Source organism: Neophocaena asiaeorientalis, unplaced genomic scaffold (assembly GCF_003031525.2).
Source record: "Neophocaena asiaeorientalis asiaeorientalis breed wild unplaced genomic scaffold, Neophocaena_asiaeorientalis_V1.1 scaffold7, whole genome shotgun sequence".
NCBI lineage: Eukaryota > Metazoa > Chordata > Mammalia > Artiodactyla > Phocoenidae > Neophocaena > Neophocaena asiaeorientalis.
The window spans coordinates 21,469,346-21,495,612 of NW_020185337.1; the positions used below are offsets into that span (position 1 = coordinate 21,469,346).

Below are 26,267 nucleotides of genomic sequence, written 5' to 3' on the forward strand. Positions count from 1 at the left end.
ACAATTGTACTCATTTTTCGTCTCCTGGGGCTCAGGTTCGCCATTCCAGCCGCTTTACTCATAATCTCCCCACTTGGAGAGTCAGCACCTTTCTCTTCTTAATATACTAAAAGTATTTACACATTTTGAAACTGTATGGACATTGATATAAATTCTTCCACATGATCTGAATATTGACACAAATGATATTGGGAACACTCCCTATTACATTATAAAGAGTATTTAGATAGACCCACAATTTGTACAACATTTGTGGGATCTTTCCATTACACAGAATTAGTTTCCTTAAAGTTAATTTTTTTTTTAAGTTCAGCCTTTAAGTTTATTTATTTCAATTTTCTTTTTCAGGAAATGTACCCGCGAGGAGTTCTGAGACAATGTCCTCAGATGTTCTGCTGGGATTAAACAAGACACTGCTGTATTTCGTAAGTTTATCTATTTTTATGTTAGTAAAGAAGACTTTCTGCTGCAGAGAACCAGTTTGTTTTTTTTTTTTAATTTGGAATTAGTGTCAAATTTTGATTTAATAGAAGACAATTTTATTTTTTCAAGATTTCTTTTACCTAAATTTTATTCAATTTCAGTGGATACTGAAAAGCATTTCTTTGTTAGATGAACTCTGTTTCATTGTATGTATTATCCAATATTTTAATGACTTGTGAGAGGAACTTTATAAGTTGTTTAGCTAATTTAAATGGGCAGTGCTCCCAGTAATACTGATTTGGCCTGGGTGAATATATTGGTAATTATAATGTCCTGTATTTCACTGAACGAATATTTTCAATTTGATCTGTAACAACTGCCTCTGTGTCCTGATGAAGGTAACTGAATACTGACCCTCTTTAGGAAACATATTGGTTTTCTTTTTGTTACTAAAACTTAGATTTTTACATTCCTGGATTATTCATTATGATGAGATGTGTACCACATTGTTTGGATGTACTAAAATCTGTCTAACACTCATGAATTTTACATGATGTGAGGCAAAGAAAAGCTACTGTGTGGAGAGTCATGAGTGACATTAAATTGAATGTTTCCTGAAACTTCGAATTTACAACCCTTCTGATTACCTCAAAGTTGAGAGTTTTGCTATTTCAGTTTCTAAAACACAGTAGAAAGCAAAATAATTTCTCCCTCTTTTACAAGCTCTCTTCTGATATTGATACAGAATAGCCCCCTTGCCTCTAGTTACTTTTCTATGACTGACTCAGGAGATTGAGGATGTAATACACCTCATGTAATTTGACATTTGCCACTTTTTCTTTTCTTTTCTTTTCTGTGTTTTTTTTTGTGTGTGCTTTTTATTCAAGTAAACTATTCCCCATAAACAAGAGAAAAAAATTGTGCTATGTCCCCCCATAGTAAGTGGATGGGGGAGGGTCATCTGGATGAAACGATGTACCTGGAGATCTGTAATCAGCAGTGCAGCGGCTATTCCAAGTGCATTCAGCAGGGGTATTTTGTTGCTCCAGTATTTTTGAACAAGCTGGATTAATATGGAGTATGGTAACTTGAATAACACACTCAAAGGTTAGAATAGATTTTAGAAATGTATATAGTATTTTGGAAGGCATAAATCAGTCAAAAAGATCTTGAAATTGGTGAAGAATCACTCACAAAATAGGAAATTTTGTAAAGATAAATATTAACATATCTCATAAAAAAATAAGGATTTATTTAGAAGATTAAAAAAATAAGATTATATAGAGGATTATATAGAAGACAAAAATAAGGATTATATAGAAGATTAACAAAAAATCTTTATCTTAAATTTAAACTAAGACATAGCAATTCCACTTTTTTCAAGCCCTATCCATTTACATTATTATTTTTCTAAATGGAAACCAGGGAATTCTCTCCCGAAAACACTGCATTTAATAAAAATGTTCAATTTTCTATTTTTGTTAAGGATTTCTCTATGTATGTATCTTCCTCATAAATTCTAAGTTTTATCATTGAATAGCAACAGCATTTAAATGACTTTATACAATTTTATATTAGTAAGAAACATTTGTTGAATATTTACTATGTATCAAGCCTTATGCATGAAAAATGGCAAAGAAATTTAGTGTTGAATATGACCTGTGCCATCTGATCAGTGGTGAACATACATTTTCTATTAGGATTTCACATAAGTTTCCTGTTTCCCTATTACTACATCAATCCCTACAGCTCTAAGAAATCCAAGTTGGGAACTACGGACATATTATTAGAACTTAGATTAATAAGAAAGATTTTTAGGAACCAGGCACAAATGTATTCTTGGCTGGATCACACTCTTCTTGATTTCTCTGAGCACTTGTAGTTTATTCATCTAATGAAGAATCTGGAATGTACCAAGAAGGTACAGGGGAGAAATAAAAATTTTGATTAAATATTCTCAGTAATAGAAATATACTCCAATAAAAAAATTAAGGAAGTAGAATAATTCCATTTGAAAAAGAAAACATACTGAAATAACTGAATACTATTCTTCAGTGTATATTAAGAAATCTTACAAAAACGTGACCCATTCTTTATTTTGTACTGATTTTTTTAAAAATTCAAAAACTTGGACTATTAATAGTGCAGATTTCCATGCTGAGAGAATTTTTAAGTGCTAGAATAGCTATAGATACACGTTTGAAAATCCCTTATTTTGAAAGACTTTTCAAGCAACACAGATCCTATCTTGCAGAGACTATCTGCGAGAAAAAATGCTAATTAATTCAACATGAAATTTTCCAAACCTAGGATTATGTGATTATACGTTGGTTGCTGCTTTACATTCTGTAATAAGTCATTAGCTTCAGTCAACATTGACTTTGCTTTTCTGAGACCGTACAAAGGAGGAAGCTAACTGGTTTAGCAAAACATCTCCTGCTCCGCTGTGGTTCCAGTTGAATACTGTCTAGTTGCTAATGGAGAATTAATACACTTTTCTCTAAGGGTGTGAAGGATGATCAAAGTGGACCCTCTGCCTTTGGAATGAGAGCTTCCCTGGGAGCTCTGCTCATGTCATCTGACTGGAAGTCATCTAAACACATTTTTAAGGAGCACATTAAAAAAAAAAAAAAATAGGGGGCTTCCCTGGTGGCACAGTGGTTGAGAGCCCGCCTGCTGATGCAGGGGACATGGGTTCGTGCTCTGGTCCGGGAAGATCCCACATGCTGCGGAGTGGCTGGGCCTGTGAGCCATGGCCGCTGAGCCTGCGCGTCTGGAGCTTGTGCTCCGCAATGGGAGAGACCACAACAGTGAGAGGCCCGCGTACAGCAAAAAAACCCCCAAAACTCATAGCTGTCTTTTTGCTGTCCAATGTTGCTATTCCCTTAAGAGAGGGTTATATTTCACAAGGTAATATCTATCAATAGAGGCTATTTTTCTGGTATTTTAGATCATGAATGATTCTAGCTTAGAAATCGCTCTATCTTCTGGCTTATAATGCTAGTTATTTTATAGACTTTCTTTTCCAAGAAACTCAGTAGCGATGAAATCAGCACTATGTTTTGTAAGATTTTTTAATTCAATCAAATGATTGAATTATTTAATTCAATCAAATGAATACTTGTGCTAAGAACTGTGGAGAATAAAGGAAAATTGCAAAAGACCAATGCTTCCAAACTGCTACAGTTTCATTGTGGAGAAAAAATCAATTATATAAAAATTAAATGTAGGACTAAAGTCAGTAAAAAACTCAGACTGTATTATAGCTCTCTGACACCCTGCAACATGTTAAGTGTACCCTTGTATGCTACATACATATTTAAAGAGATGGAGAAAAGAACAATGAATGAATGAATGAAGTGCTGCAGTTATTCAGAGTCAGTGTAATTAAATTTGAGAAATGAAACATAGGAAAAACTAAGGGACTCACATCACAGATCGGACAAAGTAAAAAAAGACTTGGCTTAAGAATTTACTTAGGATATGGTGATAGATTCTATCTTTAAAGGTGTTGGAAAGTGAATTTTATAAAATGAGTAGTGAGCAGCAAAGCTAAGAAGTAAGATTGGTCTAAATGAGGAAAGGTCTTAACTCCATTCTGGGCAGCCTATACTTTATTCAGTGGGAGGGCCAGTCACCAGAGACATTTCAGTGAAATCCTCTCCTATCAATTCCTGAATAACTGACATGGAGGGAAGAACGATCAAAGACTATGTCATACTTCTAACTCTGAATAAGTGGAAAAAATGTGCTATGAATGGAAATATGAAAATTAAGAGGTTGGGGTGAAGAGGGCAGTTGGTAAGATTGAGGTAAGTGGTGAAATCTTCCGATTTTGAAACATCCTCAGCTTATTTTCCAAGAGTGACTTATCTCTACGCATATTCTTATCTCAAACCTATTCTTTTCACTTCTAATGTTATTGGCATTTTTGATAGTAAAACAAATGGGTTATTTGTATTCATTTATAATTTATACTGTCACTGCACCTCTAGTCTACCTAAAAGTGAATTTTTAAGTGAATAAACAGGAATTATTGAAATGGTGAAAGAAATGTTCATTCATTTTGGAGTAACTTTACTCACATAAAGTCCCGAGTTGACATTCAGGAATAATTATTTGCTTCGTTATAGACATTGAACAGTTTGTTTTATAACTTTGGACACTTTGTAGAAATAAAATGGATTTGATTATTTTGTTCTATTGACAAAGATTCTTCTTACTTTCCTAAAAGACAGAGACACTTGGGCAGAAAGAGGTAGCTATGAGGTAGAGGCCTAGTCATTTCATGTGTTGATTTTTCTCATCCATTAATAGGCAACTATTTATGATGTGGCCAGAAACAACTTAGCCGTTCTCTGAGGAAGACAGAACTATGCTTGCCCTGATTCAAGGAGCATTTGTAAAAATATACATAGTGTATACAAAAGAGAGTAGTACAGATGGTATAGCTACCTACTGAGGGAAGTTGACATAAAAGAAAGAAAAACAACTTAATATTTCCCAAAGTGTCAGTGAAAAATAATTTAGAATAAAAATATTTATCAGTGACTTTTCAAGAGGATTATGAAGCACCGGGAGATGTGCCCATGTGGATTCTTTTGGGGCCTTTGCAACCAGTTGTGAGAGACTAGAATTGATAACAGTGATTTCAGCAAGACAAACTAATTTCTCATAATCTGTTCTTCATCTGTTTTCACCATTTTGTTTTTAATATATATCATAATATATTTTTAATGTTGTTAAATATTTTCTGATCTAAAAGTTATTTGATGATTGGCAAGAAAAATACAAACTGTGAGCCAGAAACCACTGGTATATGATGAAGGGCATGAGCTTAGCACAGAATTGGACTGGAGATTGTTTATGTCCAAACAAAAAAAAATATGTTGGAGAAAGCTATGGCATTTCAGTATAAAGCTTTAAGTTTGTTAGTCTAACCTTGTCTAAAAGAAAGGATAACAGTTCATCAAGAGAATCATTTTTCTCCCTTGTATGGTAAAAGGATGCTTATACGATTGAACCACATCATGGCACGCATTCTCAACAGCAGCTTTTTTAAATGTGTGAAAGGTCTTCCGCATACACTTGGTCGTTTCTTGTATGAGCCTTTGGTAGTCCCCTTGAACAAAACTTAAATGCAATTACACAAAGAAACAAAATGATTATGGTAGCTTTCTGATTATCTCCATACACAGGGAGGAAGCCTGAAGAATTGTGGAGGAATAAGTAGTTGACAGCTTATTCCTTAGACAATTCTTGAACATCAACTGTCTCCAGCAGGTTTAAGGTAGGAGTTTTATGGCAGAGAACTCATAAGTGAAGTTCTACTGAGGATCCGAAGGGCGGGAATGTTTCATTCCTGAATGAAAAAACACCTCTGTGTTACAGATATCAGCCATGTTGAAAATAAAGACATTTCATTGTGACAGTTAAAGGTTATCAATTCATTCACTTAGCTACACATATTCTTTGGTAGCATATATTGCTGGCCATTCTATTTATCACCAGAAGTTGAGGTACCCATGTGCAGGATGAAAATTTTTGTCAGGAAGGAACTCAGTGCTTAAGAGTGCTAAAAGGATATCTAAAAGTTCTGTATGTCTGTCTTAAAGATACGGCAGAAGATCTTAAAGATACACTAAATATTATCAACATAGTAAAACCTAAGTTTGCTCTCTTAAGGAGTTTAATCTGATTGAAATTCCATTGTGATGAACCTGCTAGGGAAACACTGTGTCCAAGTAGAGTGATGGAAGTGTGTGCTCTTCAGCCACTCTTTCTTTCCATATCTGTGTTCTGTACTAGGAAGTTATGGCTCTTTTATTATTTGGAGTAAAGCTCTTAATGCCTCTAAATGGGAAAAAAAAAACTACTGTGTAATGTAAGTACAAGCAAGTAAGTTTAAGTGTAAAAATTAGAAGTCACTAAAAGGAAAAGTCAGTTTCTTTTCAGTTAGATATTCATGTATAGAATAGAGATCAACACAGTAAGCGTCAGTTCTAAAAATAACAAAATTTTATACGTTATTTTTTCTCCTTAGCTGTACCAGTGGTCCTTGCTTATTAGCAGAGAGACACATCTCTTCTTCTTTGTCCATAATTACCATCAATTGCATCATTGGGCATCTGTGATACACACTACTATATATGAAATAGATAACCAACAAGGACCTTCTGTATAGCACAGGGAACTATATTCAATATCTTGTAATAACCTATAATGGAAGAATACATATATAACTGAATCACTTTGCTGCACACCTGAAACTAACACAACGTTATAAATCAAGTATATTTAAATTATTATTTTTAAAAAATTAAAAAAAGAAAATATAACAAAATCAAAAATCATTAGTTTCTCCATTTTTATTGTTTTTTAAAAATTCATACATACATAGATGCACACACATTCCTGACATTATAGCCTCAGAAACAATATTGACAAAACTCTCCTTTTGAATAATTTAGTTATTTAAAAAAGACTTTCTTTAAGTGTGACAAACTCTCATTTGTTTCCTCGGCATAATTAACCACTGTGACTTTCTATTTCATTTGTCTTAACATTCACATTAATGAATTCACCTTTTGTCCTGCTTTGAACTTGATATTGAAAAAGGTTTTATGCATCATTGCTTCTTAATATGCCTCAGGTAATTGGCCCTGTTACAGTAGCTTATATAATACTTCTCTGAGAAAATGAGAGGGACTTTCCGAAGAAATAGTTTATCTCAAACTGAATTTGTTTCAGTGAAGTCATTGTGAACGTGGAAGATGTTTTGACAAATATATGAAATTACAGAAATTGAAAAAAGTTTTTATACACAGACCGACAGACATTTAGTATTGTTGCACGTAGCCTCAAATCTCTTTAATGTTAATGGTCTACATTCCAACCTTCTATTATTAAGTAAATGAAAATGAGCTCCTTGCAAACTTACATGGGAGCAGAATAGTACATAAATATCAATCTGCTGAAATAGACTTCTCCAGACTGTTACTCTACCTTTGCCAACTCTCTGAGTCTTCTGTGGATTAAAGAATGTGTACAAGTAAGACCTTTTTTTTAATGCTGCTTAGAATCCTGGTTTCAGATTTTCTGTTGTATTTTGAGAAGACTGGATCGAAGCATTGTTGATGGTGACAAACACAGGCATTTAATTGTGTTTTGAGGGTTCCCCACCCAAACCTAACATTGGTCATATTTCAAATGCTACATCTGCAAAAGGTTGTCTTTTCTGCTTTGCAATGGTACGGAAAACTCTATATCATTTGGAGCCCAAAGGGGAAAAATCGGCTCCAAATGATGTAGAGTTTTCTGTACTTTTCCAAGGGTTAGTTTGAATAGTTCCTCAGTGTTATTAGTCTAAAGGCAAAACGGTCATGTGTCTAAATGCATTACTCCTCATGTTCACAGACTAGAGTTAGGAATGTAGGTATTCAGCTTCAACCATTGCACAAAAACAGTCAAAAGAGTTTTTGCATCACATTCAGATCTCATTCTGAGTATGTCTCTCTTCTATGATTGAAGAGAGAATGTAAAGCTCTCCATTCTAAAATGGCTGGGAATATGTTCCTATATATCGGTGATGTTATTCTGTCACTTGTGTTGTGGCACAAAAAATCATATAAATTTCTTAAAAAACAACTATAGAGTAAGACTGATGTATAAGACTCAATATTATGCCATGGGATAAGACTGAAGTGTGTTATGAACTCAACTAGAAGCAGAATTAAATTATCCCCTTGAATTGAGTCGTGGCACTTTAGAACTGCCCTTCAATAATTTATTCTCACCCTTTGAAACAAACACTTTCTGGGACTATTTTCTGTTTTCTTTTTCTTCTGCTCTCCATTTCAGGGTTGTCTTCTGACATATCCTGACCTGAAACCATTAGATATGTAGTATGTGATTAAATATGTGACTAAATTGTGATTAAATTGTTTTATTGTGAAGTTAACTTACATACATTCTCGACCAGAAGATGTCAGCCAGTACTTACTTTTAAAGTTAGAATAAATGTTAGCTAATTTAGTGGCCTTATACTTACCAGCGTCTTGTGATAATTAAAAAGATTTGTTTTAAAACAGGGTTTCTTAACATAATTTTTGTGCTGTATCAGTTAGTATTCCATCAGAGAAGTTGAAAAATTAGAAAAAAGTATAAGAACTTTTTATAAGGATTTACATAATTGTAGGAGCTGGTTAAAAGATGTCAGTAGGGCCGCTGTCTTTGCATGTGTCTAGAGTTTAAATCCACAGGACAGGCAGCTAGGAAGAGAAGATGGATGTAATGTGGGAAGAAGTATGCTGTAACTCACAAGCATTTGCTGAAACCAAGGGAAATGGATTGGAAATCATGTCAGTTCTTACTTTTCACTGCTTTCAATCTTGGTGATACAGATGTCATTCAGGAGAAACTGGGGCCATGATCATTACAGAGCTAAACACCCATGTGATGCAGGGGAGGCTGAAGGAGGATGAATAGATAAGATGCACTGTGTGTGATCTACAGAGGCACCTGATGACTCTGCCCTGCCCTTCCAGATAAAAAACAACATGGCTGCCGCTTCACTTGTACCCACAAATCTCACAAGATTGTCTCCATGGCCCACACTAACTGGCATCATACAGGGTAGGGGGTTCTGAGCAGTGTTGTTTGTCCTAGCCCAGCTGACACAATACAGAGCCACCACAGTGCCATGGGTCCATCTGGAAGTCTGATGAAGTTTATGCATCCCCTTTCAAAATAATGATTTTAATATTTTAAATGCATATACTCAAATGCAGAGGATTACACAGAGAATCAATTTTATTAGAATACAGTCATCAAAACATGAGAAATCAAATTTGTGGTGTAGTCAAACACAGGCATCATAATACAGTACATAAGGTCTAGGCAAATGTTTAATAATAAGAGTAATTCTGAAGCTGTGATGAGTTTAAATCATACTTTACGTAATTGTAATAAAATATATGAAAAGATAATACTTTGAAGAAATTTCATAAATACTGCTATTCCTATTGTGCTTCGTTGACTAACATAATCCAAGAAGATGATAAATTTTCACTTAGAATTCAGTGAAACTATGACTTTTTTTCCCAATACACATGCACAGATCTATTCTATTCATTGACCTCTCATAGATAAGATCTGTAAATCCTAGGATAGCATCCCTCCTTTGGAGTCACAAATCTCTTGGTGAGTGATCTTTACCTGTACTTATTTTTTAAGGTAAAAAGTTCAAAGAAACATTTTTGAGGTCTAGATGCCCAGCTGTGGGTATCACATGCTAAATGATGTCTGTAGTATAATGAACCTCACACTAATTTTTTTACTTGTTTATAGTTATAAAGTCTTAATCGTAATGAACAGCATCTCGGTATGTCTCTGTGAAAAGTAAAACCAACATTCCACAAGAACTGGCCACACTAAATTGTTAGTAGGGTCCCGGGATTTTTCTTCTTGCTATGAAGGCTTCAATGATTTTTTTTTTCACAGTTTAGACGTAGTAAAATAGTGCCATTTAGACTCCTGAGTATGGCAGTTATTAAATGTTTTCAAATGAATTTCTTTCAATCTGTATTATATTTTATAAGGAAAAATTTTCTCTTTGCATGCAATAAAACTGCAGAGTAATTGCACAGCTTATTAAATACATACTGCTGTAAGTATACAAAGTGAAATAATATTCAGTATTAGTATAGAATGTCAAATTTCTGTCTCATTCTTTTTTTAAAAAATTCTGTTTTCTCTAACTTTGGCCTTTTTAAACTTTGTGTTCAACTTTGTTTTTGCATACTCTTAAGAAAAGAAATCTAGAGGTACAATTTCGTTTCTTTTCTGTATTTGATAAATTTAGCATGTTACACTTTGCAAGTTTAAGGTGTACAGTGTGTTACCTGATACATTTATATATTGTGCTATGATTGTCATTGAAGTAATATTTATCATGTTACATCATTATAGTACAATATTATTATCTATATTCATTATACTGTACATTAGATCTCCATGGCTTATTTACTACTCATTACAAGTTTGTATCCTTAAACACCATCAGTCTTACCCCTTCAGCCCCCATCTCCTGGTAACCACCATTTTACTCTGTGTTTTTTTACAGTTTTAACTTAGTTTTAGACTACACTTAGAAGTCGTGTCATACAGTACTTGTCTTTCTCTGTCTGACTTATCTCACTTAGCATAATGTGTTCAAGGTCTATTCATATTGTCACAAATGGCAAGATATCCTCCTTTCTCATGGATGAATACTATTCTGTTGTGTACATATACCATTTTTTGCAATCTATATATTAGATAAGGGGTTCATGTACAAAATATATAAATAACTAATACAACTTCATAACAAAAAAACAAACAATATGATTAAAAATGGGCAGAAGAAATGAAAACAGTCGATTCTTGAAGATCGTAGGTTTGAACTGTGCAGGTCCACTTATACACACATTATTTTCAATAAATTACAGCACTATACGATCCTCAGTTGGTTGAATCCGTGGATGCAGAACGGTGGAAATGGAGGGCCAACTATAAAGTTACATGTGGATTTTCACCTGCGTGGTGGTAGATGGCCCTAACCCCTGCATTGTTCACAGGTCAGCTGTGTAGATATTTTTCCAAAAAGGACATTAAAAGTGGCCAGCAGGCACATAAAAAGATGCTCAACATCACTAATCATCAGAGAGATGCAAACAAAAACCACGAGTTATCACCTCACACCTGTTGGGATGTCTATCACAAGAAGACAAGAGACAAGTGCTGATGAGGTTGTGGTAAAAAGGGAGTCCTTATACACTGTGGGTGGGAATGGACATTAGTCCAAACACTATGGGAAGCAATGTGGGAGTTCCTCAAAAAATTAAAAATAGATCTACCACACGATCCAGTAATTTTACTTCTAGGTATATACCCAAAGGAAATGAAAACAAGATGTTGACTAGATATATGCACACTCATGTTTATTGCAACATTACTCACAATAGCCAAGGTATGGAAACAATCCAAATGCCCATCAACAGATGAATAGAGGCACGATTTTTAATAATACATTAAAAATTTTTACTGAGTTTCTATTATTACCTTATTTTTAGAATATTCTCAGAGGTAGCAAGTTTGGTGACTTGTTTACAGTAACAGATACTCTTCGCAATTAGGAATTAATAATTATAATCTATTCTAATTGTATTCTAACATCTAAAAAGCACTTTAATATACATTATTTCATTTGATAATCTTGACACTATAGGGCTGAGAGGGAAATGTGTATTCTCTTTATTTTATGGATAAATAAGCTCCAACAAAGTGAGGGAAAATGATTTGCCTAATGTTACATGGAAGAAACAGAAGGTGCTTGTTCTAGAATTTAAGGTTTTATACTTTATGTTGTCTTTCTCTTATAATGATAATAGATCATTTGATGTTTAATTTTACACCTCATGAAAGTATTTTATAGATGAATAAGGAATTGTGGACTTTCACAATTCCTGTATCTGCTTTTGGGAATTATAGGAAAATCAGTAGCCCAATATTTAACTAAGTGGTTTTAAAACAATTCTGGTTACTCCATCAGATGTGCTCTCAGGTGTAAATTCTTTCACAATTTGACTTTCTGTGTCTTTCTTGGTTTGATTTTTTTAATGTTTAGGAACTGATTCTTGATGGCATGTTCATCAGAGTACTGAGGTTTCATGTTGGACCGACTGCTGTTTTTGCAGTCATTTAAATTTAATTTCCCTTTTTGTCATTGGTGGATGGAGTGGTAGAGTTTACACTGTGTAACCTATGTAGCTGGCTTCTGAATGTTAGAGCACCCTTTCCTCCCAGATGGTGCACTCATCCAGACCTTTGTCACTTCTTTCTCACCCAGCTTTCCAATCTGTCATTCTTCCTGGCTGAAGTTAGATAACTCTCCACCACCGCAGTTTTCCTCAGCCCTCTGGTCTAAACCTTCGTTTGTGACTGCTGGGCTGTGCCTAGTGCCTGCTTTCCCCCATCTCTGGGTGTGCAGTAAGCTTGGTTTTATAATTTCATTGTTACTTTTTACCTTTATTTAAGGACATAAATGTTGTATATGTTTTAGCCACTAAAATAAAAGATGAGTGTCAGCCAGGGTTCTAAATGGTTTCTGTATCAATTCATTTAATTCCTTTAAGGTGGGAATAATTATTGTTGGTATTTACCTTCATATTACAAAAAAAAAAAGAAACAAATGTAGAGAAGTTAAATAACTTGGCTGAGGTAATGCCATTACCACCCAACAGGGTTTGGATTGGAAACCAGGTAGGAGCACCAACCTTATTCTACCACTTTGGTACGTAGACTACAGTGGATTATATTAACCCTTCTAACACCATGAGGTCAATGAAAAGCTCAAGCTTTGGAAGGAACTTAAATTTAGGTCTTGACTGTGATCCTTTCTCATGAGTAGACTTGGTTTTGGACCATCTACTTCCTCAGTATCAGCCCAGTTGAACCTGTTTGTAAAATGGTGATGATCAGTCTTCATCCTTTCATGGCTGTCATGTGCTTTTCGTGGCACAGAGCAGGCCTTAATAAATGTCAGTTAGATTTTCTTTATATAATGCCATGGGCATTTTAATTTATTAAACATCATAAATATTTAACTAAAAGGGTATTTTAAAATAGTGTGGCAATTACTTTGATATGTCTTCTGAATGTTAACCTATTTTTAAAAATTTTCTATGACACTATTTTCACTTCCCAAGTAATATGGACATAAATTCTCCCAATATATCATTGATTCTCTCTGGTTTTTTCCTTTTGGGTGCTTTGTGGGTCTCTAGTAATTTTTATGTATTCTGTAATGTCAAACTAGTCACTTTTGGTCTTCTTTGTCTCTGACCAGTTTTAAGAGGTGTTGATTTCTCCCCAGATACCTCAAGTTTGGAGCATTTCATTATGCGTTGCATGTGGTCCAAAAGGTACTTGATATAGGTCCCTGTCAGGGTTTTGCCACTAACGTTGTCACCTGGGAAAATCCATTTGGTTTCTCTGGGGTGCACTTTCTTTTCTTTTTTTTTATAAAAGAAGAGGAATAAACTTTATAAAATACATTGTCTTTCGAAAGGCAAAGATTTCTTTATTTATTGCACTAGCCCTTCTAACTTTCAAAGCATATTTACATGTACTCTAAATCGATCTGATGGTCATCTCTTTTTAAAAGATGAGACACCTGAACAAAGTGCTTTATGATGTGTCTAAGGTTTGATCACTGGTAGCAGAAGTAAAACCAAGTAAAGTTTTTTCACCATATCGTTGCCTTCTATGAGGTATGAGACAAATAACAATATTAATCGTAATTTTATTTTCCTTTTCACACTATAGAAGTGATACGTATCAAAGTTGGAAATCATAAATTTGACCTATGTCAAGTTTGAAAATAGGGAAAACATTTTGGGTTGTATTATATTTAAATTTATTTTAAAATTTGCATATTTATAATATTTATTCCACCCATTTAAAAGCATTATAAAACTCTTTAGTTTTCAATTTATTTTTCTTAGTAAAGATTTGTAATTTTTGAAATGCAGGATCTGAAGATATCTTATTTATTGCTATATATTTTAAGTTGTCATGCTATCACAAAGGAGTACTTTTTAAATTATATTTTTAACCAGCTGTTGCTAATAATATCCATATGTTTAATGAGATCTTTAGGCAACTTTCTGCAATCACATACATTAGCTTTATTAGATTATCAGTTGAATCTTTGTTTCCAGCTTAAATGCATATATATATGAACTCATATATACATATGAATGAGTTCATATATATATGAACTGTTTGTAATAGCAAACAGTTACCACATTTTCGAAAGTACTTCATCTATATTAACTCATTTATCTTTACAATAACTCTTTTTGATATGTGCTGTTACTAGCCTTATTTTACAGATGAGTAAACTGAAGTACAGAGGTCAAGTGATTATCTCAAGGTCACAAAGTTCTTTGAGTGGCAGCTAGTGAGGACAAGACTCTGGAGTATAACACAGGTCATCTGCCTTTGAAGTCTGAGCTCTTAATTTCTATGCCATGAGGCCTCTCATAACTTATTTTCTCCTTTCCAGCTCCTAAATGTATTGTTTCTGGTTAGTGTTTTGTTGCATCAACTAAAGCTTTTAGACCATTGTAAAGTGTTAGTGATGTTATGGGTATCTTTTAACTATATTCAGACTTAAATAGGATTGCTTTTGGTTGTTTAGTATTAAAATTTCTTGGGATAGGGGTGTTGTTATGATAGAGATATACTTCACAATGTAAAATGTATTCTTATATTTCTGTTGAACTCGGAATGTTTCTCAGAAATGTGTTCTGAATACTATTAAATGGCTTCTAGCAGCAAGATGGTCATAATCCTTTTTGTCTTTTGAATCAAAGTTACATTTTATTGATAAGTTTCTAAACAGCTTAATAGTGTTTTTTTTCAATCTAGCAGTAAATAGCCCTTAGTCATGGCTCTGAATTCAATTTGCATAAGGTTTGCTTTTAATATCTGCATTTATAATCTTACAGTAGCTTTATGTTTTGTGTAATCCTTGGCAGGCTTTTATATCAAAATCATATTAGGTAATTGTCTGTCTTTGGGACTACTTGTACATGGTCTCTTATTTGCACACCCTTGCTCTTTCAGCTGAGAATTGGTTTTAAAAAAGGAGGGCATATATACCCTGTGGTATCACATTCATGATGACTAAAATGTGATTACTGGCATCACTGGCTGCCAGTCTTACTCTGTGCTCTCTGGACTTTGTTAGAGCCCGTGACTCCTTCTTGGGCCAAGTTGGCTGCACGTTGGACTGGGTTGAATTGCGTAACTCTTTTTTCTTTCCCCCTTTGAAGCCTTAGTTCAGTTGGTCCATACCTGTATGCTGCCACAGCATCATTCTTCCCTGCCACATGGCTGACCTAAAGGTGTGTACACTGATTTTAATGCCAGCAGTCTGCCATGTGGGAGTGGCTTAGAAATGAGAGAGGCTTAGAAGTACAGATTATTTTCTTTCCTTTGCCTCACCACAGTTCTGCCCTTTTTGGCATTCTGGGCTACCCTTCCTCTTACATGCATGTCCTGAACAGCAGACATAAGAAGTCCAAAATGGTGATTTGAAAGTAACCTCTAGATCTTAAGTATCCCTGTCAATCAATCAGGTGTGTCCCTCCCTCATTTGGACTGAACCCTAGAAGTGTGAATTGGGGCACATGTCAGTTAGATAACAAAATCTGGTGTAGTTGCTTTAAACAGAGAAATATTAAATTAATACTGTATTCTTTATAACAGTGTTGGAAGAACTGGAGGAACAAAAGAGATAAGACAAAGGTATGGGGCAAAAAGAAGAAAAGATAAAGCAACTCAAGATTTAGTAACTGGTTTCCCTTTTCTGGGCTGGAGATGCAAACACTTTCCCATACACTAAGGGTGCCATGCTGAGAAGGCTTCTGTTGTTGGATTCCAGATGCCCCGAGCTTATTCTAGTCTAAAGCAGCTGCCTGGATCCCTCACTGCCACTGTTCTCTCCTCCAGTGCTGAAACTTTTCCTGCGCTGTCCTGCTGGAGATGCCTCCAGAAACTTGAAGTGAAGAGAGTCACATTTCTCTTTCTTCTGCCTTCTAAACTTTAATATGTGCCTCCTATTGGAAACTTAACCAAGAAAATCTTAGACGTGCCTTTTGTGGTGTCACAGAGGCCTTATAATATAACAGAGCACAGGAGGTAGGAATGGAGGTTGAGAGCAAAGGGATGAAAGGTTTCTTGGTGTCTGTTCTTAGCCTTCTATGCGTATATAATTTCCAAGCAACAATAACAACGCTTTCATGTTTTTGCCTGATGTGATAAAGCCACTGTCATACAAATGAAAGGCTTTTACCCTCTTCCCCAAAAGGAAGAAACAATGTTAATCAGTCTTCAAGTCTATCTCTGGGGATAGTTATTCCTCTTGTGGTTTAGTAATACTCCCATTGGATCTATTTTAACTTCAAAAACATTTTAAAGTATAAAATATTAGAGGAAAAAAGGGGGGAAAAGTAAATTAATATATTCAAATAAATAAGGAAGAAACTATATAAATTTACCGCTAATGTTCTCATTTCTATAACTTCCTTATTCACCATGAACTTCATCTTCCCCGGTTATTAGCCAGAACCCTAGTTTGTAAAGGTTCTTCTCCAGAGAAATGACCCAAGCCTTTATTTCCAGAAGGCTTTAAGCTCTGTGATCAAGAATTTATAGAACTGTTCCAGTTTTCCATTAACACTCACCATTGAATATGGAATGATAAGAGAAGCTCCAGAGAATCCCCTGGGCTCCAGACATAATCCTTCCTGTCCTAGTATATATCAGTAAACCAATTTCCTTCTGTTAATTGAGATCAGTCAACCTAACCAGTAAAGCTACTTTCTTCTTTACCAATTAGCTCAACGGGAAAAGAATTCAGTAGTGAACTGGTGGCAGTTTCAATGTCCAACTAAATTAAAACAGTATTTTATCCTTTGGGGAAAGCATTACATCCTCAGGAACCAAGAACTCTGAACCATCAAAGGCAAAAGTTTTGAGTAATAGAAGTAAAAATTCTGCAAGTAGGTTATTAGGTCTAATAGAGGAATCACTTCCACTGAATCCTTGATTTCTGGACCCAAGTATTCTAGCTCTAGGCTAGAGCATTTAACAGTGTTTACTTTATATAACACATCCTATTAACTACCCTCCAGCTTCACAAATTTCTTGAACTGAGCCTTCAACAGCATACTCTACTATCCTGTCAGCTAAGCGGCCACTGAGTAACAGGGTACATCATGAGAAAAGTGAATTCCCTGACATAAACCTTTTGTTGTTCTTTGGTCCAAACCAGCGTTGCATGGGATCCACAATGGTATTCAGGCCTGATAAGTTCGCAGGTGTCATTTTGGTCAGGGAAGACAAAATGCATATTCAGAACAAGTGTCTATTCCAGTGAGAACAACTCCCTATCCGTATCACGATGGAAAGAGATTCAGTGTAATTAACCTGCTGCCAAGTGGCTTGCTGGTGCAAAATTGAGGACTTATTACTGGTCTTTGCTGCGGGCAAGTTAGGCACCCAGCCATGGTAGCCAGACAAGCCTCAAAGAGGAAAGACCATGTTGTTAAGCTATGTATAGCTTCTACCCCTGCCAACATAGCTACACTCTAACCCATTTCACTCTTGGGTGAGTGGAAAAAGAGGACAAAAATTCACATTTTGGTTCATTTAAAACATTTCCACCTGATTTTTGAGATCCTACACACACACACACACACACACACACACACACACACACACCACTTTGTTAGCACTTCATGACTCTGCTTAGATATCATTTACTTCTACAGGTTTCCAAGAATTAGTTAGATGATGTTTGTGTGTCACGTACTATCCACACTATATCTGTAACACTATATTGTCTTTTAAACAGCATGCCCAATTTGACTGTAAAATATTTGTAGACAGTCCATCTCTTGTTTATTTTTCAGTCTCTAGTCGCTAGCCCTTTTCTGTCACACATTACTTTATACTGATAATTATTGACAATGATTGCTAGTAGTACTTACTTTATAGTTTGCATTTACTATTTAGACCATGAGTTATATATCTTAAATTTTCAAGTGATTGTGCTTTTCTGAGTGCCTATCCAAACTTCATTATTAATAGATATTTTTGTTAAACTATTTTCTTAGAATATGACATTTTAAGTTTTTTTTGGAATTTATTGAAATTTTCTGAATGACTGCTTGAAGGCTTTTGTGTTAGAAAATATTTCAACATTTTAAAATATGTATATTTCTGTTATAGAATACAGTACCTGATGTATAATTTTTAAATCAAATAGATACCATAAAATAATCTATATCTTTTATTTCTTATTTATTTATTTTTAATCGACAGGATCTATCAATGCCTGAGAGAGATGTGTTCAAATGTCCCATTCTATCAAATGCCGGTAGTGGTTACCAGACTATTTGGAGTGACCTGATTTCTTTCCATTTGGATACCAGTTACATTATCTCCTAGAGTTGGAGCATGAGTGCAGAGCCTAGCCCAGCTCCTGTGTTCTGCAGGCATTTTTAAGGTTGCTCTGTTGTTCTGAAATGGGGTGATTTCTTTGGACCACAGCCAGGGTCTTGACCAGTCCATCAAGTGGGGTTTCCAGAGAGAATGGTCTTCACCTTTCTTCAAGATCTTCTTCTGCCCTTAGCTTTGATGTTTTACTCATTGTGTTCAAATGACGGCCAACTCCCTCCCCCACCAGCTTTCTCTGAACTTTATACACTTTCTTTTTTACATCTTTACTGGAGTATAATTGCTTTACAGTGTTGTGTTAGTTTCTGCTGTATAACAGAGTGAATCAGCTATACGTATTCATATATCCCCATATCCCCTCCCTCTTGTGTCTCCCTCCCTCCTACCCTCCCTACCCCACCCCTCTAGGTGGTCACAAAGCTCCGAGCTGATCAACTTTCCATCTTGTTTATGGTTTCCTTTGCTGTGCAAAAGCTTTTGAGTTTCATTAGCTCCCATTTGTTTATTTTTGTTTTTATTTCCATTTCTCTAGGAGGTGGGTCAAAAAGGATCTTGCTGTGATTTATGTCTTAGAGTGTTCTGCCTATATTTTCCTCTAAGAGTTTGATAGTGCCTGGTCTTACATTTAGGTCTTTAATCCATTTTGAGTTTATTTTTGTGTATGGTGTTATGGAGTGTTCTAATTTCATTCTTTTACATGTAGCTGTCCAGTTTTTCCAGCACCACTTACTGAAGAGGCTGTCTTTTCTCCATTGTATATTCTTGCCTCCTTTGTCAAAGATAAGTGACCATATGTGCATAGGTTTATTTCTGGGCTTTCTGTCCTATTCCATTGATGTAGATTTGTGTTTTTGTGCCAGTACCATGCTATCTTGATTACTGTAGCTTTGTAGTATAGTCTGAAGTCAGAGAGCCTGATTCCTCCAGCTCCGTTTTTCTTTCTCAAGATTGCTTTGGCTATTTGGGGTCTTTTGTGTTTTCATACAAGTGGTAAAATTTTTTTGTTCTAGTTCTGTGAAAAATGCCATCGGTAGTTTGATAGGGATTGCATTGAATCTATAGATTGCTTTGGGTAGTAGAGTCATTTTCACAATGTTGATTCTTCCAATCCAAGAACATGGTATATCTCTCCATCTGTTTATGTCATCTTTGATTTCTTTCATCAGTGTCTTATAGTTTTCTGCATACAGGTTTTTAGTCTCCTTAGGTAGGTTTATTCTGAGGTATTTTGTCCTTTTTGTTGCAATGGTAAATGGTGAACCTTATATACTTTCTGATTAGTTTTTTGCCACCTTGGTGTCTGCCCTGTTTTTTTGGTTCCTAGTAATGATCAGCCACTCATTCTCTATCCCATTTTCTCAATCTTTGAGTTAATTAATTTCACCCCGATTTGGCCACTATATTGGTTGTTATCATGTATTTTCTGTGTAATGAGTCTTTGCCTTTTTAATATTTTCATAAGTATGTTATTATGAAGCTGGAGAAAGCGATTCAAAAGATAACAGATTATATTTTCAACCAAAATTCTACAAACATCAATTTTAATGGATGCCTACTATAATGTCTTAGATATACTCTTTCATGGATTTTCAAAATTTAATGCTTAGAAACAGAATGACAAAAGTCATTTGTAGAAATCTCTATTTTAGATTTCTTTTGAATAAATTCATGGAAGTAGAATGACTCAGTCATTTGATATGAACATTTCTGAGCCTTTGCTATATAGTGAGAAAATTCCTTCCACAAAGTATGACTCCATTTATGCTTACATCAATGCCACATGAGAGCCTTTGTTTCAGTAATTCTCAGCTATATTGGAATTTTTGTTGAAATTATTTTCATACCAAATTGCATGACAAAAATATTTCATTGATTTCATTTATATTATTTTTAGTGATTTTTGTGCTTTATTCACACTGTTTCCTCCTTGTGTTTCCACTTTAGCGTGTTGTGTGATAACATGCTGTGCTCGTTATCAGTTGACTTTTAGAATATTTCTTACCAGTAAATGTTCGGCTTCCGTATGAATTTCCAGTCTTTTATTATTTCTGTACAGAAATACATCTTTTAAAAATTTCAGCAGAAATTTTATCTAATTAGCATGTATCCATCTTTCATGAATATAAGTATGAAGATAAAATCTAATTTATGTTTGACTGCTAAAATTCTTGAAGATTGTTGAAGATGCATACCCAGAAATTTGTTATCTAATATTTAGTCGCACGGACAATATTAATGTGATATTTTCATATTTATTTGGTTCTTCCTCAAGAAGAGAAAGAAAACAAAACATTGTGAACTGAATGTTATCCGTTTTTTACAAGAAAGTGGCACTATTGCCTTGGACAATAGCTTTTATAGTTAAGAGAATTTAATTGGCTGTAAGGAATATAATCCTAGGAGCACTATCAAGGTCGTTCTAGGTCAGACGTGTGTTTTCATGCAGCTTAAAACTGTATCTTTGATGTTGACTCTAGAAAAAGAAATTTCCATACATTTATAAGTTGATTCTGTTTCCATATCAGCATATATCTCTTCTTAGATGTAATTTAAAATAAAGGAATCTCTATTGTGTAAAACATACTTTTTTCCAAAAATCCTGTCTCTCCACTTTCATGATTATCTTATCAAGTTGTCTTTTAGATTTGCAGACTTTAAATAGATGCCCTCTGAACCTTTACAACTCCAGATTATAAATACTTTTTAATTTTAAACATTTATGAATATATAATAATCTTAATAAGGAAAATATTAAATCACTGAAATTAATTATATTTTAACTTTTTAACATATAGAATTATCAAGCTTTATTCATAGGAACCTTTGAAAGCCAATTAATCTATTCCCTTATTTTGAAGTAGAGTAATACTTACATATTTGTGATCAGTCTATAAGTAACACATTCTGAAAGTATCTATCTTAAAGACTAACCACATTGGGAGAAACACACAAATGCATTGTTAACCAAGTTGGTTATGTTTTCTGACATCTAATTATCCCTGCTTCTGATTCCTGATGTATGGTTCTAGGGAGGGAAAGTACTTTTCTCTGTCTCTAAATCCCTTCATGTGTTAGAAGACTCCTTTTAGGTCATGTCGCAATTCGACACCTCTAACTTTCTTCTGTATTCCAGGGTCAGCATCCTCTCCTTCAAGTGTAATAACAACTCTGGAATTACTGGAGTGATGAGGGCCGAACAAACGCTTCCATTTTTCCAAGATCCTAGCTGGGTTTTGTGTCTGTTAGCTTGGAGGGTCTGGGAAAACTCTTAGTTATGGACTGCAATGAGGGTTTGTTCCTTGATGACACTACAGAGTCATTTTGTCTAAAATCCCTTGGATTTATGCTAAATCAAACAATTATTTTATCCAAGACTGGTGTGCACATAGCTGGGAACTTGGGATGAAGATAGTATTGGCTTAGGAGTAAATTGTGAGTAGAGAATGTCCATCTTGTATAATTTTAATTGATTCTTTGTGTTTCCCTGACTTTAATCCATGGGTACAACCTAACTGACCTAATTGATGGGCATCACGAGAGTCTACGTAACTCCCTTCACTCCATAATCTATTTTACTTTTCTCACTGATTCTTCATATACAGTTTGCCTGTCTGTATTTCTTTTCTTATTTTTTTAACATCTTTACTGGAGTATAATTGCTTTACAATGGTGTGTTAGTTTCTGCTGTATAACAAAGTGAATCAGCTATACATATACATATATTCCCATATCTCCCTCCTCTTGCGTCTCTCTCCCACCCTCCCCATCCCACCATCACCCTGATGCCTGGCTGTATTGCTGTCTCTTTACGTTCTCACTCATAACAATTATAGCTACTTTACAAGAAGACTACAGACTTTTTTCTCAAGAGTCTGATTATGGTAATTGACTTACACAACGTCGCTCTGAAATATTTATGAAATACATTTTTGCACATAATAGAGAATAGTCCTAGCCAGCAGTAGTAGAGAAAGAGGAAAATATTTAATCAGAGAAATGGGCTACTTTTGCAGTTATTGATTCATTTCCAGCATTCTTAAATCTTTAGCAAAATAGATTAAAGATCAGTAAGTGTCCAAAACATCCAAATCCAGCTGGCTGAATTAACTGTGCTTCTTTTCTGAGGCACAGTCGCGTGGCAGCACTGGTCTCACTGGACATCTGCGGTTGCTAAGACATATTACGTTTCTCTTTCGTTCATTAAATAATTATTTATTATATAATACTATGCTCCACACATTGTGATTGGTGCTTCATTAAAACAAAACCTTCTAAAGAAGCTTTTAAAGTTAATTTTCATACCATTATGATTTTAATAACTTCCCTTTTGTGATTATTGTTTTAATATTTCCTTTCATTCACTTCACAGATACTTCTGCCTCTTCTCAAGCCACCATCCATCTTCCCAAGATTATATCAGTGATTTCAGTCCACATCCATGATGGCAAATCACTAACAGATTATTTTGAGTTCTTGATGATAATTGACATTTTTAATTAGTACTTTCAGTTAACATCTGTCAGTTCCTTAAAAAAAAAAGTGCTGTGTGGTTTACTGATTAAAAACAGAGTATAAATTCTTCTGCACTTGAATATCAACTCTGCCTCTTTTTAGCTATGTGGTTGCTAATCCAAACACTTGGGTTCTTAATCTGTAGACTGGGTAGATGAAAGAGTTCAGTGAGATAATATTCAATACGCAGTTAACACTGAATGAGCATCAATCTTAATAACTGGTATTTACAGTGGTAAAGCATGTTGAACTTTTCATGACTAAATGTGAAATGTATTATATTCATTAAGAATCTAAGATTATTGTTGGCCATCTATATATTCGTTAAAAAATGGCTTCATGTCTTGAAACAAAAGTTTAGTTCAGAAAAATCATAGTACAGCATGTTTTTCAAGTGATAATTGTTTGGTAAGGTCCATGATACACCTCCATGGCAAATGTATATTTTTAGCCAGTATTCATAAAAATTATATAGTGATCTTAGCTACAGGAAATAAAAGTGTGCCTTGGTGTGTCAAACCTAACCAACACTTGAAAACCTGAAGCATATTTAGAAAAAGAAAAGTAAATTTTCATCCTTTAGGGCTAGGGGTGTTCAGCCTTTAATAATATTATAAATCCCAAGATTTAAAATGAACCAGCCAAACATTATTTTGGAAGATTGTATTTCCAGAAGGCATATCATTTATTCTTAATTGTTTTATCCTTCTTTTTAGTTATATTTATTAACTAAAGTCATCAATTCCTTGTAAAAATACAATAACTCATTCCCATACAATAATTTTTCTATAACTTGTAGAACAAGGATGTTTGGCAAGATTTTTTTTCACAGTTCAATATTTACCTTGTTCCCATTTTATCCTCTCATCTCACTCTTACCCAGAAAAGTGGTGAGGAATGCATAATCATAATTATCCTTCATAATAGAAATGATTTTCATGCACCAAGACAAGGGTGGGAGGGAGACACAGGAGGGAAGGGATATGGGGATATATGAATACGTATAGCTGATTCACTTTGTTATACAGCAGAAACTAACGCAACAATGTAAAGCAATTATACTCCAATAAAGATGTTAAAAAAAAAAAGAATTGCAATACAGAATCGTTGCAGTTATAAAGAAGAAAAAAATCAATGGCATTTGCCTTTGAGAAAGTTGTAATAACTTCTTTTTAGGTGCCCAAGAGTCTTATTCTTGATAACTATTGTATTATTTTTAATGCACAAAAGCTCTTTAATTACAATATTCTTTCTTTAGTCTCTTCCTTAATGTCAATCGGAATTTGGCAAATGAAATGACAGTAGGATGTGTTTAAAAGGCAGAGTGCTGTGTTGAGAGCATAATGTGACTTGTTATTATTATGACTTTGTACTGTCAGGTTGAAGAATATCATCCTCTTGGATCTGGATATTCAGAATTTTGTTTTTTTAATCTTAGCTCCATTATGGCCCTGTACGTAGTGAGATAAACAAGAGATTCTCCTGTAACACATGGTTTTGAAAGCATTGAAAATCTCTTTATGTAACAGCAAATTTAACTTGGAGTAAACCTTGGCAATTTATTGCCTCAAAAAAATCTCATAAAACTAATATTTTTGGCCTATTAGGGATTTTAAATAAATTAGAAATCAAAGTATATCTTAGATTGATATGAAGACTTATATAAATAGAATTGTGACATACAAATTTTGCTCTACCTCAAATAATAGATCCACTACGTGGAAAACATTTCAATTGCTGGAAAAATAATCCTGTATTTTTGGATATGTCAAATTAGATTTTGTAGATGAAAGAAGTATATTAAAAGGACAAATGGAGAGAAAACTTAGTAAATGGTCCCTAGGTTAAGATTATGTAATTAAGCGATAGAAGGTGGCCAGTGACAGCATAAAGGAAGATCTTCTTTGGGCTCTGTGGTCTTATTAATAAGTGAATTCCTTCAATAAAATATAAAGTATAAATATTTGATTTCATTTGTTAAAAAAATCATCATTAACCTTTTTACTGTCGCAGAAGCATTGCTTCATTTTATATATTCTCATAAATCATCACTGAGGTTTGTTTCTTTGACATTCATAATGGTTCAAGCAATATAGGTAAAGAACTGAATCTTAGAGTAAAAAGATGTGAAATACAAACACATGTCTCCCAATTAAAACAGTGATAAAGTGGTGCTCACTTTGAAGTATTTCTTACTTGAATTTTGGAAGTCTGCAAATCTATAATTCATATAAAACACTAGAAGAGCAAATTATAAACACTTAATCTTGGAAGCTGGCAAATTTATGACTTATGTAAAATACTAGCTTAGAATAGCAAACAATAATTGCTTATTTTAATAAGCTTCTGCAACAGCTATTGCATTTGTATAATTAAGCTATTCTCCAAATTAAGAAAGTATTTCTTATCTAAAGTATGGAAATTCTTCTCTCTTCCTTATTGAAATACTTCATCTTAAAGATAAGGTATCTAAAATGTGCCTTATCTAAAGTATGGAAATTCAATTCAATTTAATTCACCAAATATTTATTGTATACCTTTATAGCCAAGAACTGAATTGGTATAGCTGGGAAAAATAATAAATAATAATCGATGATTTCATACCTTAAATAAATTATAACAAATTACAGTTACTAATGCAAGTTCAACATCTCTAAAACAGAAATTTTTTGTCCTAGAAAATTAGATAAGAGAGAGAACATAATTTCAACTTCACTTACTGGCTGTATGACGGAAGCTAATTTATCCTTATTTTATGATCCTTAGTTTCTTTACCTGTGAAATGGGATAAATCACAGCTCCCTGATGATGCAGTGATGGTGCAACGAGATAAGCTTATACCCAAGTGTCAACATAGTCCTTAGTAAACGATAAATGCTCCCTTTAGCAGCCCCTTCGCTAAGTCAGAGATATTTTGCTATGAGAGGGTAATGGAGAATACACCACAGACGCTAAAACATGTTAAAAAAAAAATCACATCCCTAGGTTAAAATAATCTGAAAGAAGTATGGCTAATGGAAATAGAAATTAAATGTACTACAAATCATTTCTATATTTTTTTCTGTTTTTGTACCTTTATGTTTCATATCGTAGTGTTGGAAATTAGTCATAGGGGTCCTTTTAGGTCTATTCTTCTGTGAAAATGTAGAATCAGATTTTTAAAAAAGTGACTGAAGCAGAATTAGGTGGTGCTAGAATTCAGTAAGGCCACCAGAAACATTTGCTCCCTTTGGTTTTGTTTCCTCAGGGATCTAACCAAGTGC

The 26,267-nt window shown here is 34.3% G+C and overlaps 1 protein-coding gene across 1 annotated transcript in view; it reads left to right on the forward strand.

The window, feature by feature from the left end:
- Positions 1 to 397: 397 nt before the first annotated feature.
- MARCHF1 (membrane associated ring-CH-type finger 1) overlaps positions 398 to 26,267 on the forward strand; it is a 533,052-nt gene continuing 507,182 nt past the window's right edge. The window contains exon 1 of the mRNA XM_024736081.1: positions 398 to 425. The gene's annotated coding sequence lies outside the window, so the exon portion shown is untranslated. The remainder of the gene's footprint in view (positions 426 to 26,267) is intronic.